Here is a 14,387-nt window from a genome sequence, read left to right as displayed (position 1 = left end):
ACCATTCTGCTGGTGCCAGTTCTCTAGCAGAGGTTGTTGGTTTGGATTTCCTCCCATCCCCATGGTTACCGAGATCCAGATGGGCTATTCAAGGTGTGGTGAATATAGAACTGATCCACCTTCTAGGAGAGCTGAGTGCAGACTAGTTGGGGTCAGTGGTCACTTGGTGGGTCCTCTGTCAGCAGTCCATGCTGAGGTCTACATCTCACAAACAGGGTGCAGGATCAAAAAACAAAGACTGCATGCAGTCTTGAGCTTAATACTACCTCTGTGATCAGAGTGGTCTCAGTTTCAAAGCCTCATCTAGCTGACACTCGGGAGGATGTTCCATTTTAAAAAGTGCTTTTACACTTTTGTCCAAGGCTTAGATTGTTTTAAGTGTCCTGTCCTTTCCTTCTCATCTCACATCCCCCTTTCTGTTATTGATGTACAATGTCCAAACATAAACATCAGTTACATTTATCGTATGGCCTATGAAGAGGGAGGGTACAGGCATATTTCTTCTTTCTCCCTCTAGAAGGATAGGAAGTTTCTCCCAAACCCATGTGTACTGTGATTGAAACTATGGAATTGGGGGATAAAGTCTATGGGTGAGGTTATTCCTTTGCTCCATTCTTGACAAGTCTTTTCTTCTCTTGTCTTGCCTTGGAGATGGAGGGCATCATGTGTTTCAGGGTAGAGAGTGTTCTCCTGGCTGACTGGGGATACCACTGTCAGGACTCATGAAATGACTGACCCTGTGGAGAGCCTGGCCTGGACTGGGGCGCATGAGCATAAGAGGAAACCTCAGTTTTAGCCACTGAATGACCCTGTCAGCTTCCTTGTCTTCCCATGGGGAAAAGGATCATTAGGACAAGAACTCTTTAAGGATCTCGCATGTGTCCTCAGGCACAGACTTGGTGTGGCCTGTGGTTCTCAGATCTGTGACTATCTCATGGTATTTCCTACTTGCCATGGTTATGTCTCCAAAGAGAGAAACAGTCTTATAATCATGATTTTCTGCACATCCCAGGAAACATCTCTTGTTCTAGCTATCAGGAAAGACATGAAAGCTGATCTGGCCTCCTAACAGAAAATATGAGGTTTTTGTTTGCAAACTCTTTCTCCAGATCTGCTACATCTTTTTTGTCTTAACTTTTCTTCATTAGTAGTGTACAAAGAATTCCGTGTGTTCTTTGGGGCTGCAGCTTCTTTCAATAGAGAACACATTCACATCTCATTTAGAATTTCATTAAAAATACCCCTTTTCTTCAGGAGATTCATTTCTGCAATGTAGCTCAGACAATTGATTAAATCTTGGATTAGGGCCTCACCCAGGTGACCTTGAATATTCTGTTTGTATTAGAATTACCCATCTTTGTATGCCACCAAGCCATTTCCTGAAAACACATAATCATATCTTTTTTAACCACATCATTTTCCAGCTTCTCTTGCACTTTATCAAAAGTCAACCCACCTATTACTCAGATTTTGATCTTCTGCCTCAATTTGTGCAGAATGCCATTTATTTCTTTCATAATTTCCTGGCAAGAGGCCAGAAAGGTCAAGGAGGGATAAGATGGTGCCAGGAACCCTCAAACCCCTAGTTTCCATCTCTCCTCCCTTACTTTCTGTTAAATTAATGATATAGTAATAGATTGTTTTTACTATTCCACTCTACCTCCTATGCAGAATTTTGTTTTTCACTGTTTCAATTAGTTTTCTACTGGTTAATATAGAGATGACAATATGCTCCCTTAACTTTTCATCTCCCTGGAATTAATATCTAATTAATTCACACAAGGCAATAATTATTTTCAGTCTCATTTTCTTCTGTTGGATCCACTTCCTGTGATGACCCTTGCAACCCTGCTCTGTTAGTTCCCGATTCTCTTAAGTTTTGTTTTCCTTAAGTCTTGTTTTCTTTATTTTACCTTCTTTTTTGAAGAATATCTTCACTGTATATACCATTCCAGGCAAATGTACTTTATTTTTTTAAGCACTTTAAAGATACCATTTCATTGCTATCTCTCTTCCACCAGCTGTCCTGTTCATCTTCTACTGTATACATTGCTTGTTCTCTTTCTTTCTCTCCCTTTTTTCTTTTTTCTACCTCCCTTCTCTCTTTCTTACTGGGTGCTTTTGAGATATTTGCTTTTTATATCATTAGTAGTATTTTCACCAGGCTGAGACCTGGTGTAGTTTTTATTGTATTTATCCTGCTTGGGATTTCTTTCTTCTTGGCTCCTTGGACTGATGTTTTTAAAAGCTTAAAAATTTTATTTGGTGTTAATATTTTTTCTTCCCATTTTTACTTCTCTTCCTGGGACATCAATTACATGTATATTAGGTTCCCTGCATACAAACAGTTCTGTTCCAAGAGGACATTCATAAGTCCAATTTGTTGGTTAAGTCCAACAAAATTAGTCTAGGTACCCCACTATTGGCTATAGTATTGCACCGTAATAGGGTTTGTAATATTTTTCACACAAATAATACACAAAAATAAACATAAAAAAATAAAGAAAGCATTTTTAATCTTACACTATGGTACCTTGAAAAGCACAGTAGTATAGTACAAGAGCTGGCATCCAGTGAATAGGCAAGAAGAGCTACTGACTGGAAGAGGGAGAGGTGGTGTGCTAAGGTAGAGCTGAAGGATTGTCAGCAATAGGAAATGGAGGACAATCTGCAATTTCGCTTGTGCCTGACACTGATGGCACAGGTTCCGGTTCCTTGCTGGAACAAGATGCATGCTCACAACTTCAAGAAGGTTCGTAAGTTTAGGTTTGTATTTAGACTGTTACTATCACCACCTAAGTCTCTGTGGCTCTATTTTTTCAAGCTTCCTTTCTATATCTGTGCTTCAGATTAGATTAGTTTCTATTTACTGATCTTCAAGTACATATTCTTTCTCTATATTGTCATTATTCCCCTCCAATAATTTTATTTCAAATATTGTATCTTTTTAGTTCTAAGATTTATATTTGGTACTTTTAAGAGAGATTTCAATCTGTTCTGAAACTCCTTACCTCTTTAACATTCGATTCATCTTTGGCTATAAATTATTTAACATATCCCCAACAGTAATTTTGATGTATTTGGCTGCTAATTCAAACAAATGCACCATCTGAGTATCTTTTTCTATCCACTTGCTTTCTACTTTGATTATAAATTTAATTTTCTTGCCTCTTCATATATCAAAAAAGTTTTAACTCTATGTAAAACACTATTCTGAAGGAGATCAGCCCTGGGATTTCTTTGGAAGGAATGATGCTAAAGCTGAAACTCCAGTACTTTGGCCACCTCATGAGAAGAGTTGACTCATGGGAAAAGACCCTGATGCTGGGAGGGATTGGGGGCAGGAGGAGAAGGGGACGACAGAGGATGAGATGGCTGGATGGCATCACTGACTTGATGGACGTGAGTCTGAGTGAACTCCAGGAGTTGGTGATGGACAGGGAGGCCTGGCGTGCTGCGATTCATGGGGTTGCAAAGAGTCAGACACTACTGAGTGACTGAACTGAACTGAAAAACACTGTTGATGATATATTGAAGAATATCTTGATTTTGTTACCTTCATCAGAAGAATATTTAATTTTCTCTACCTGGCAGTTACATTATTGGTGAATCTCTCTGTCTTGTGAAGCCTCTTGTTTTAGGCTTTATTAGGGTGAATCTATGGGCTTCCTGACTTTCTGCCTTGCAAGTAATTTATTTCTGTTTTTTGTTTCTTTACAAGTTATGTTTAATCATGACACTATTTCACATTACCTGGCTACCCTATGCTGGTTTTGTTATTTGGTTGCTTTCTTTTTTGCTTGTTTTTATTGTTTTGTTTCTTTTGAAGAATGGTCAGGAGATAGGACTGTGTCTTTGTTATCCTTTTTTATACTATGTTTGAGGCAAGTTAATAAAATTGTTTCAGAGCACACTTAACTCTGAGCAATGAAACTGAATCTGGCTAAGGGATTATACAGATACATATATAAATTTTTTTTTGACTTGGGCTAAGGCAATGGCAACCCACTCCAGTACTCTTGCCTGGAAAATCTCATGGATGGAAGAGCCTGGTAGGCCCCAGTCCATGGGGTCATGAAGAGTCGGACATGACTGAGTGACTTCACTTTCACTTTTCACTTTGATGCATTGGAGAAGGAAATGGCAACCCACTCCAGTGTTCTTGCCTGGAGAATCCCAGGGATGGTGGAGTCTGGTGGGCTGCTGTCTATGGGGTTGCACAGAGTCGGACATGAGTGAAGCAACTTAGCAGCAGCAGCATGGGCTTCCCAGGTATTCCTAGTGGTAAAGAACCCACCAGCCAATGCAATAGACATAAAAGACACAGCTTGATCCCTGGGTCTGGAAGATCCCCTGGAAGAGGGCATGACAACATAGTCCAGCATTCTTGCCTGGAGAACCCCATGAACAGAGGAGCCTGGCAGGCAACAGTCCACAGGATTGCAAAGAGTTGGATATGAGAAGTGACATAGCATGCCCACATGCAGGGTGAATCTACATTTACTCAGTTTTTCCTATACAAATGTAGCTCCATATTTTGAGGAAGACTTTTACTCCTGAAACATTGACCCATCTATATTTCACTGAAATTCTTGAGTTGTTTGATATATGAGCTGTTCAGACACTTTTAAAATTTTGATATACATTCATCATTTTTTTTTTTAGTATGCTTTTACTTTCTCGTGTAACAAGAATTTCCAGGCTCATCTCTTCCTTTCCCTGTACCACATCTATAATCAGTCAATGGGAAGTTGGAAATCAGCCATAAGGAGTTTTGCTTCATTTCAGTTACTAATAGTATTTTAAAACATAGATCTGGATATACTTGTATTGATGATGCATCATTCTTTATGGGCCCTTTTCAGGGAAAGAAATAGGAAAAAAAAATTAATGAATTCAAGGGTATTTATACTTCTGGCCATAAAACACTACTCTTAGAATGACCCTGCTGCTATAAACAGCTAAAAAAACTATATATACTTCAACAGGTTTCAGACATTAGAAAACAGCCAGAATAGGACTGTGATTCTTGAGAGAAAGAAGACAAATAAGTAAGACTTCTGCTTGATATACGTTACTTTCTGAAGTCAGTTTTCTGAGCTATGGTGCAGGGAAAGAGAAGCCAAACAAAGCTGAGTAATCTCAATCAGCTGAAGAGCCAGAGTCAGGTGGAAGGAGGTAGAGAAAGATCAACGTGTTGGAAAAAATACTGGGGAGAAGATAGCGCAGAGACAGAGGTTCAGAGAACTATAGCGAGGTCTTCTTGAATATTTATCTTATTATTTATCTGTACATGAATAGGGAAACATTCCATGAAGCTAAACAAATCCTAGAGCTCAAAAATACCAAAAGCAGAAACACAAAGTTAAATACTTTACGAGGCCTTGGGGATAGTACACAACTTTAGAAGTTGAGCCAAATCAACTATAGACTAAAGATTTCTCTGAAGTTGCCTTCACAAGGCTTAATAGCCATCCCCAAGGGATCAAATTTCTTTTAAGCAGCTTACATACATGCTAAATAAACCTCCAAGCTTATTAAAGAAATAAAATCTATTCACCCAACATAAATATCGTAATTTCTAAGATTCAATACAAAATTACTACATATGCAAATAAGCAGGAAAAATAGGATCTATAACCAGCAGGAAAATGAATCAAAAGAAAGAGATGCAGAAATGGCAAAGATGACATTGTATTAAAATAGCTAATGTATATGTCCCAAATGCTCAGAATAAAACAAAACTATGAACATGAGGAGGAGAGAACTAGAAGATAGCAAAAAAGAGCAAAAATTTAAGACTGAAGACTGTAAAACTTTTAGAGTTGCTAAACAATATTTGAAATAAACAGTACACTGGATAATATGAACAGCAGATTAGATGCCACAGAAGAAAGATCAGTGCACTTGTAAACATAGTAATAGAATGGAGCGCAGAGGGAATCAGACCTGAAGGTGGAAGAAAAAATATTTGAAGAAATAATGATCAAGAAATATTCTAATTTGAATTCTAACGGTGAATCTGAAGATAGAAGGAGTTAAATAAACTCAATCAGCATAAATATGAAGCAAAGCACATCAGAGTCATATTTTGAAAACCACTGAAAAATTGTTTTAACCTTTAAAATTCAGTATTAATAAAGATTTAGTAAAAACCTTTACGTGTCAATGAACTATGTTGAATCTTTACTAGATCAGTTTGCTTGCCAGAAAATAACACAAGGGTCCAGAGTAGAAAGTAATTACGAGACCAAAGTATAAGAAGTAAGTGCTAAAATAAAGAAATGATAATGTAGACAGTTAATAAGGAGTTATTGACCAATATTTGTCCACTCTAAGGCAATATCTGTTTTCTTCACTCTATTATTTAAATTAATGGATCTTTAATGCCTTCATATTTTCTTTGTGAGTTTAGATTTGTGAGGAGCTAGAACTGAGAAAATTCCATGAACATCTATGATATAATGATGTACTATTTTTAACATGTCATTTAGCAAGTCATTTAGCCTTCCACAGTGATAAATGCAAAGAAATAGAGGAAAACAACAGAAAGGGAAAGACCACAGATCTCTTCAAGAAAATTAGAGATACCAAGGGAACATTTCATGTAAACATGGGCACAATAAAGGACAGAAATGGTATGGACCTAAGAGAAACAGAAGATATTAAGAAGAGGTGGCAGCAATACACAGAAGAACTATACAAAAAAGATCTCCATGACCCAAATAATACAATGCTGTGATCACTCACCTAGAGCCAGACATCCTGGAATGTGAAGTCAAGTGGGCCTTAGAAAGCATCACTATGAACAAAGCTAGTGGAGGTGACAGAATTCCAGTTGAGCTATTTCGAATCCTAAAAGATGATGTTGTGAAAGTGTTGCACTCAATATGCCAGCATATTTGGAAAACTCAGCAGTGGCCACAGGATTAGAAAATGGCAGTTTTCATTCCAATCCCAAAGAAAGGCAAAACCAAAGAATGTTTACACTACCACACAATTGCACTCATCTCACACGCTAGTAAAGTAATCCTTAAAATTCTCCAACTGAGGCTTCAACAGCACGTGAACTGTGAACTTCCAGACATTCAAGCTGGATTTAGAAAAGGTAGAGGAGCCAGAGATCAAATAGCCAACATCCAATGGATCATTGAAAAAGCAAGAGTTCCAGAAAAACATCTACATCTGCTTTATTAACTATGCCAAAGCCTTTGACTGTATGAATCACAACAAACTGTGGAGAATTCTGAAAGAGATGGGAATACCAGACCACCTGACCTGCCTCCTGAGAAATCTGTATGCAAATCAAGAGGCAACAGTTAGAACTGGACATGAAACAACAGACTGGTTCCAAATAGGGAAAGGAGTACGTCAAGGCTGAATATCGTCACCATGCTTCTTTAACTTATATGCAGAGTACATCATGTGAAATGCCAGGCTGGATGAAGCACAAGCTGTAATCAAGATTGCCAGGAGAAATATCAATAACCGCAGATATGCAGATGACACCAACCTTATGGCAGAAAGTGAAGAGGAACTAAAGAGCCTCTTGATGAAAGTGAAAGAGGAGAGTGAAAAAGCTGGCTGAAAACTCAACATACAGAAAATTAAGATCACGGCTTCTGGTCCCATCACTTCATGGCAAATAGATGGGGAAACAATGGAAACAGTGACAGACTTTATTTTGGGGGGTCCAAAATCACTGCAGATGGTTACTGTATCCATGAAATTAAGACCCTTGCTCCTTGAAAGAAAATTTATGACAACCTAGACAGCATGTTAAATAGCAGAGACATTACTTTACCACCAAAGTCCGTCTAGTCAGAGCTATGGTTTTTCCAGTAGTCATGTCATGAGAGTTGGACTATAAAGAAAGCTGAGTGCCAAAGAATTGATGCTTTTGAATTGTGATGTTGGAGAAGAGTCTTGAGAGTCCCTTGGACTGCAAGGAGATCCAACTAGTCCATCCTAAAGAAAATCAATCTTGAATATTCATTGGGAGGACTGATGCTGAAGCTGAAACTCCAGTACTTTGGCCACCTGATGTGAAGAACTGACTCATTTGAAAATACCCTGATGCTGAGAATGATTGAAGGCAGGAGGAGAATGGGATGCCAGAGGATGAGATGGGTGGTTGGATGACATCAATGACTCAATGGATATGAGTTTGAATAGGCTCTGGGAGTTGGTGATGGACAGGGAAGCCTGGTGTGCTGCAGTCTATGGGGTCACAAATAGACATGACAGAGCAACTGAACTGAACTGAACTATTTTTAGCATCTCCTGGAGTTGCTGCAAAATTAACAATGCCACATATATGAAATAAAGAGTCTTGCTCTTTGAATTTGCTCCTTGAGCAATATTGATTTTAAAAATTATATCAATTACACAGTGGCATTTAATGAGTTGAGACTTTTCCAATGATATTAACCCTCTAAAATCATGTATACAAAAGAGGAGTTTTCTAAATACATTTTAAGTTTTCCTTACAGCACAATACTTTTTTAAAAAATCTAAATATGTATGCCTTCCACTATCTATTCACCTACCCATCCATTGATCTATTTACATTTTTTGAGAAAGCTACATTGATTATAATACCTAATTACTGTGCAATTGTGTAAACTATTCCAAATTAACTAAGAAAACATAAACATGAATATTTCACTTAGCAGTAGTCTAATAGTAATCACAAATCTCATTTACATTAAGTTTTATGAATGTATTTATTCATATCATTTCATTAGAATTTCACAACTGTGTCAGGGAGAAAACTGACATGACTCCCATTTTCAATATGGCAAATATAACTTACAAGGAAAAGAGATTTCCCTAAGGCTCTAGTGGCCAGTATTGGACTTGAAATCAGCTATTTTGGTTGGTCTTCCAGTGTTTTTTCTAATATGATAGAAAATGTCTTTGGAAATAGCTGCAAATTTGAATACTGCCCATATATTGATTATACATTCACTAAAAGTACAAATTTTATCATATTTATATCATTAAATTAAATATACAATTAAATTTAAGTACATGTATTGGTTTTTCTATGTGAGTAAATCTCTTAACATTGAAGTGTTGTCACAAGAACTAAGGAACCACAATAGTAATGAACACTGATTTAGATAGTAAATTAGATTTCTATTGCTACATCATCAGTTGCAAATATAGCAACTTATAATTACATTTTTATCATCTCCCAGTTTTGGTAGGTCAAAAATCTGGCAAGACATAGGTGAAATCTCAGTTCAGTGTATTACAAGCCAAGATCAATGTTTCAGCAGGATTACAATTAAATTTAGGGCTTGGGGTCCTTTTTCATGATTACTAACTATTGGCAGAATTTATTTCCTTCTCATGTTTACCATGTATTTCCTCCCATCTTCAAGGCAACAATAGTAGGTTGAACTTTTCACCTTCTTCAAATCTCTCTGATTTATCTTTATCCACACATCTCTGACTTCCTTTTCTGCTTTTAAGAGCTCATGTGATTGCTTTCTGCCTACCTGGATAATCCCAGATAATCTTTCTATCTTAAAGTCAACTGATCATTAACCTTAATTATAGCTCCAATGTCTTTTCTCCGTGTAAGGTAACATATTCATTGACATAACACCAGGAGCAAAGGTCATGGGGACAAAATTCTGCCTAACATAGAGATACTTCCTGAGAAGAAAGAGCTATCAAATAAATTTCTGTTTGTAAATATACAGCTTTATCTATTTAAATTTAAGCTTTAAATGTTAAAAAGCAAATTGAGATTAAAATTCATTCCAAAAGTATTTATTTGGTGCTTAATTGCACAGTCAAGAAATATATATTTAACACTTGGTGTTGAACAGTACTGGGGCTCTCCAGGTGGTGCAGTGGTAAAGAATCTGCCTGTCAATGCAGAAGACATGGTGATGTGGGTTCGATCCCTGGGACAGGAAGATCCCCTGGAGTAGGAAATGGCAACCCACTCCAGTATTCTTTCCTGGAAAATTAGAAGGACAGAGGAGCCTGAGGGTCTACAGTCCACAGAGTTGCAAAAGTGTTGGACACATCTGAGCAACTGAGCACACACACAAAGAACAGTACTACAAGACAAAAGTCTATCTTCATATCATTCTTTCCCTGGTGGGTAACAATATCTGACAAAGGAATATGCTGGATATACATCTCAAAAATAATCATAGAGTAGAAGTTACTATCTCTCATCCCAAAGAACTCTCCATATATAAAGAGTAATTTCCATACAAATTCCCATGAAAGTGAAAAATACTGTATTGCTGTGGCAAGAGATCATGGTGTATAAAGATAAAACGGCCAAAGACAATCCTAGAAAAGTAAGCAAGAATCAGATCTTTGAAAGAAAGCTTTGAAAAACTGATTCTAAAACAGGATCTTGATCAAACAATTTAAAGGTTTTTTTTATGGTCTTTTTCTCTTTGTGTAAATTGAAAACAAGCATTAACTCTTCTAAGTCATATTAGGGTTGGGAGATAGGAAGAATAAGGAAATATCATTGATATGTGTACCCTGTCCAATGATGCTGTTGTTGTTTAGTCAACTCTTTGTGACCCCATGGACTGTAGCCTACCAGGCTCCTCTGTTCATGGAATTCTACAGGGAAGAATGTTGGATTAGGTTGTCATTTCCTTCTCCCTGGGATCTTCCTGACCCAGAAATCAAACACATGTCCCCTACATTGGCAGGTGGATTCTTTACCTCTGAGCCACCAGAAAAGCACTAAATGGTCGAATACATTATAGGTAATGTTAAATAGATAAAGTTAAGTACTTTTGGTAAGTTTCTATTTGTCTATGAAATTGTGTAGTATAGGTAATCACCTGTTTTGTCAATATGCAAATTAAATCTCACGGTCCTTTATCAGATTCATTATCATGAACAAGTATAAATTTTTTCTGTGACCCATGATCAGACCCCAAGAAGATTCTTTAAAATTGCAAAATTGGTGAAAGTAGTATAATTGAAACTATCACTGCAGATGGTGACTGCAACCATGAAATTAAAAGACGTTTACTCCTTGGGAGAAAAGTTATGACTAACTTAGCATATTCAAAAGCAGAGACCTTATTTTGCCAACAAAGGTCCGTCTAGTCAAGGCTATGGTTTTTCCTGTGGTCATGTATGGATGTGAGAGTTGGACTGTGAAGAAGGCTGAGTGCCGAAGAATTGATGCTTTTGAACTGTGGTATTGGAGAAGACTCTTGAGAGTCCCTTGGACTGCAAGGAGATCCAAGCAGTCAACCCTAAAGGAAATCAGTCCTGAATATTTATTGGGAGGACTGATGTTGAAGCTGAAACTCCAATACTTTGGCCACCTGATATGAAAAGCTGACTCTTTTGAAAAGACCCTGATTCTGGGAAAGATTGAAGGTGGGCAGAGAAGGGGAACACAGAAGATGAGATGGTTGGATGGCATCACTGATTCAATGGACATGAGTTTGAGTAAACTCCGGGAGTTGGTGATGGACAGGGAGGCCTGGTGTACTGCAGTTCATGGGGTCCCAAAGAGCCGGACATGACTGAGAAACTGAACTGAACTGAACTGATTTCATAATTAGATACATCTGAGCAGTTCTTTTTACTCTTCGAAACACTCTCATGCCATCCTATTGTACTTAATGACAACTTTCTCAAAAGCTTAGAAGATTTTGTATTTTTTACTCTGCCTATTTCTCCAACCTTTTCTCATATCAGTTATACATCCTTTCTGTCTTTGCTACATTAACACTGTCCTTTTTTTTTTTAAGTATATAGTGATACATACTTATTTTCACCTCAGAGACTTTTAACATTTTAATCTTCCACACATACTTCAGCCCAATTAACTCATAATGATCATTCAAATTGCAAAACAGTGTTCTCCCTTCTTTTCTTTTTTTTAAATCATTATTAGTATAGTGATTTTCTTTCATATAAAAAAGTGGTTTAAAATACCTCTTTATTTTTCTGTGTTGTGGACCATTTTAAATAACATAGTCATGTTCTTATTTTAAAAGTTTGATAAAATTGTCTTTTTTGGTTCCAAGGATTTGGGGAGAGTAGCAGCAGTATTCTTGTATTATTTATTAAATGATGACTTTGCTTCTGCTTTTTTATGTTCCTGCTTTCTGAAAATCTTAGTAGATTGATATTGGATATCGAACATCCTGGGTAAATGCTTTAATTTTTCTGACATCCCACTTTCCATCTCTTTTTTGTTGCTTTTCTACTTTACAGAAACTTTGATCAAATTATTTTCTCAGTCTATGGAATTTTACATTTGTGCTATACTATTGTAAACCCTGAAGGTCTTTCTTGTTCTCTAAATGCTTTTATTTATTACTTTTTATTTATTTACTGTCATTTATTGTGATGCTATAACTCTTTTTTCTTATGCAATATTTGCTCTTATTTAGAATGCTAACTATTAAAATTTTTTAATAATTGTCTGCTTTCTTAGTATCTCTCTTTTTCTATTCTTCCCTTTCTCCCTTTCTCTTTCTCATTGTCTGTTTCTTTCAATTGGAGTTTTCCTTCAAGTATATTTTAAGAGTGAAAGTGAATGCAAAATTAAAATTTCCACATATGTATACCTATGGCTGATTCATGTTGATGTATGGCAGAAATCAACACAATATTGTAAAGTAATTATCCTTCAATTAAAAATAGAAAAAAATAAACTTGTGGGAAAAAAAAAAATTCAGGTCTAATGTCCAAATCTAGTCAAACCAAATGTAGGAGATTTTAATCCTCCAAAGTAGTTAATATCTCTTAATTTTATTGCTATATTTTGTCATTTTACTTTCTAGAGTAGTTTCTAAATATTGGAAAGAAATGCATTTACAACACAATTTTCTAAATTGTATGTCTGATCCTTAACATTCTATATACAGAAAGTACATTCCATAGGTGATCAGTTTTCAATCAGCTTCTTGATTAGCAAGGAAGCTAAAAAAGAGGCATATCAATGCTCATGGATCCTCATGTTAAATTTTTGGCTCTACTGAAGTGCAATGAATAAATGCCCCAAATCTTCACCCTTGCCATGGCCACATAGTGAGCATGGTGTTCTTCTCTTCTTTTCTGACTTCATGACATGATTTTTATACATGTGATTATTCTGGCTAATGGAATACAGGTGAAAGTATCAATGAGTCAATTCTGAGCTTAGACTTAAGAAAATTTTTATTTCCTTCAGAAGAGATCCCTTGGATATATATTAGTCAGGGCTCTCACAGAAACAGAATCAATAAGATGTATGTATATTATTTATATGTATATTTAATCTATATTGTATATAACATTATTATATATAATATTTATAATTCCTTAATATATAATATAGTAGTAGTAGTAGTCAGTCATGTCCAACTTTTTGTGATCCCATGGCTTGTAGTCCACTAGGCTCCTTGGTCCATGGGATTCTATAGGCAAGAATACTGGAGTGGATTGCCATTCCCTTCTCCAGAGGATCTTCTCAACCCAGGGATCAAACCTGGGTCTTCTGAGTTTGACATATAATATATATATAGGGAAACTAGCTCATATGATTATGAAGGCTGATAATTCCTAAGAGCTGCAATATACAAGCCAATAGTTTCAAGACTCAAAAAGAATCTATGTTTCAATTGGAGTCCAAAGGCAAGAAAAGACCCATGCCCCAGCTCATCGTAGTCTCAGTGAAGAAAGAGCTCCTGCTCACCTTCCAGTGAGCCTTTCTGCTCTACTCAGAACTCCAGCTATAGAAAAGGATATGGCAACCCACTCCAATACTCTTGCCTGGGAAATCCCATGGATGGAGGAGCCTGGTAGTCTATGGTAGTCAATGGTAGGCCATGGGGTCGCAAGAGTCGGACATGACCAAGCGATTTCACTTTCACTTTTCACTTTCATGCATTGGAGAAGGAAATGGCAACCCACTCCAGTATTCTTGCCTGGAGAACCCCAGGGACAGAGGAGCCTGGTGGGCTGCTGTCTATGGGATCACACAGAGTTGGACATGACTGAAGTGACTTAGCAGCAGCAGCAGAACTCCAATTGCTTGAATGAAGATCATTCACATTGGAGAAGGGAATCTGCTTATCCAGTCTATTGATTCAAATGTTAATCCCATCTGAAAATATCCTCACAGACACACTCAGAATTGACCAAATATCTGGCAACCCCAAGCCCAGTCCATTTGACACTTAAATTAACAAATATAGCTGGGTCACTAGGACCTCCACAGCCTAGACCCCAAAGAACATTATTAAAATAGAGCTGTCCAAATCAGGCCTAACCAGGCTGAGAGTCTGAAGCTAAGGATAGCCTATATCATCAAATTCTGGAAATCCACAGAAGTGTGAGAATAAGTTTTTTGTTTATTTTTTGGGGGTGTGTTAAGCCATTGAGTTGTT

The 14,387-nt window shown here is 37.0% G+C and overlaps 1 pseudogene; it reads right to left on the bottom strand.

Annotated features, from left to right (window-relative positions):
* Positions 1-847: 847 nt before the first annotated feature.
* On the bottom strand, positions 848-2,734 carry LOC147379471 (phosphomannomutase 2 pseudogene; annotated as a pseudogene).
* Positions 2,735-14,387: the final 11,653 nt, after the last annotated feature.

Source organism: Bos grunniens, chromosome 1 (genome assembly GCF_055505025.1).
Source record: "Bos grunniens cultivar Pamir isolate PY7600 chromosome 1, Bosgru_T2T1.0, whole genome shotgun sequence".
In the NCBI taxonomy this organism is placed as follows: domain Eukaryota; kingdom Metazoa; phylum Chordata; class Mammalia; order Artiodactyla; family Bovidae; genus Bos; species Bos grunniens.
This window is presented reverse-complemented; position numbering and strand designations above follow the sequence as displayed.